Here is a 2,388-nt window from a genome sequence, read left to right on the forward strand (position 1 = left end):
TTAACATACATGCAGCAGGTGGTGCCCTTTACAGCACATCCCCTCCTTTCTTGGCCAATAAGTAATCTAGAGCTAAATGGTTATGGAAACCATCTGTGCTAAAGAATCCTGTTGTTGCATTAAGGCCTGGCTTTGGTGTAATATCCCTGTGCGTCCAGCCAGGTGGCTGACAGGTTGGTTTTGCCTTAATAATGTGCTGTTGCCTGGCCAGTAGGTGCACCTAGCCGAGTCCAGGGGAGGGATGGTAGCAGACCTACTCCCAACATAATGGGGATGAAAACTTAATGCTTTTGATGTGAGGGGGCAGAAAGGAAAAAAGATTGAAGTTCCTGTCCAGTGATTTGTCAGGACAGTCCCTAGGAGACTAAAGAAAATTGGTATGAACAGACACAAGTCCTCAGGGGCCATCAAGGAGAAAAGTGCATTGGAGGCAGAAGGGAGGAGAAGTGCACATATGGAGAACCACGTGTGTGTGACGGCCACAGGGCACTGGACCCACAGTGGACACCAACGGCTTGATCGGGGAAGATGAAGTAAACAGTGGTTCCCCCCAGATGCCTGAGCCTCAAGGCCCAAGACTGTGGGGATTGTGCTCCTTGGGAGGAGATGTAGGTCGTGTCCATCCACGTGGTGTTGGCCCTGGGCAGATACGGGGGATTGTAAAAGGCACAGGCGGGCTTCTGCCAGGTGCCACATAGTGAACTGTAAAGTCGCCTGCCTGGCTGCAGTTGAGAACCATAGAGAACAGCTGGGCAATCCACAGGGATGCATGGGGCACCCTTTGTGTGGCAAATTGGGAACGGTCAATAAGTCAGCCCTGTGAGCCACTAACTCAGGATAAAGCCTTTGTTGAGCCTGGTAACTTGCCTAGCAATTACAGTGACCCCCAAAATGAGCTCCAGTTTCTGCTCATTGTATAAAAATATTAAGACTATTGGAAGGCTTGACCAAGAGGACTGTGGAGCCCTGAGTGTTGACCATTGGGAAGGGTCCCCTCAGGGTGGTGTAGGGAGCTGACCGTGCAGCTGTGGTCCTGGAGGGTGTAGGGGGATGCTGTGGGGGTAGCAGCATCTGAATTCAGGGAAATGTTCTCCCGACAGAAATTAAGTTCACCACCTCCCAGTAGGATTCACAATGTGGACTAATCTGAAGTGTGTGGTGAAGGCGAGCAACTGAGTGAAGTGTTTAACGGAGCCCCTGTAAGGTTGTGAGACTTGACACATACCCTGGCCTTTCAAAGCTAAAAGGTGCAGAGGGCAGCCTGGCAGGCAGAGAAGCACCTCACTCTCGAGCAGCAAGCATTGTAGTGAGCAGGAGGGCCTTGGGGTAAACATATAGTTAGTTCTGCAACATGCCACTCAATGGGGTCGTCAGCAGGGAATTTAAACAAGCATTCAGTTCAGCAACCAAGTCCCAGGGAGTGCTCACTGTCATCAGCTGCCACATCTTCCTTGGTGTCATCTCTGCTACAGAGGAAGGTTACAAAGAACTTTTATTTATATGCTCCTGATAATTTAATGTTTAGTCCTGCATTACCAGAGATGTATATCCTGGTTGAACTGCATAAGCCTGTCAGCCAATTAGGGTTGAAATTAGGGCAGTGCAAGGGCTACTGTCTGAAGGTCAGGACGTTAGTGACTGTTTGGGCCTTTAAGCATTGGTGGCCTTTAAGCATTTGTGCCATTCATCCCATTTAAGATAGAGGGCTTGAATCACCTGGCTAGCATCCACACCTGGTGGCATTGGGGGCACAACCCCTCTAGGGCTGGCTTCCCACACACACCATCCCCTCATCTTGGGTTGCATTTATGGGTGAGGGCTGTGTGGTTCCAGTACCTTTCCAGTGTTGCCTCTCGGGGGTTGAGGAGAAGCCCATGACCCAGATGGCACAAAAGCACAGAGTAATGCCAGCAATGATCAGCCACATTTTATAATTTTACCTCTGCCCACTGGCTGCCTCATGGGAAGTCTTTTTATGGGGAAACTGTGGGTCAACAGCTAATTGGTGGCCCCTCCAAAGTGGGGTATGGCCAAGTGTTGTGACTACATTGCCATGCTGTCATCTTCTAATGTTGCTAGTGTCAACCAACCTGAGTGCCTCTTCCCCATTTCAGAGATCCACATGGTTCCTTCAGTGGGTCTGGGTATAAGTATTTCCACTTCCTGTGGGGAGGGATAGTTAGGAGAAATGAGTCATCCACTAAAGCCACTAAACATTGGAATTTCAGCTGGTATTTGCAGATCAAGTGGGGAGGTGTGGCCCAGCAGCAGCATAGTGGGTCTGAGTTCTTCTAATGGGCCAGGACTGTATATGACCAGGGGTCATAGACAACACCCTCGCTGTTCCCAAGCAGGTTGCCAATGAATATTGGAAAGTGAGAGAAATAA

Source organism: Equus caballus, chromosome 7, assembly GCF_041296265.1.
Source record: "Equus caballus isolate H_3958 breed thoroughbred chromosome 7, TB-T2T, whole genome shotgun sequence".
Taxonomy (NCBI): domain Eukaryota; kingdom Metazoa; phylum Chordata; class Mammalia; order Perissodactyla; family Equidae; genus Equus; species Equus caballus.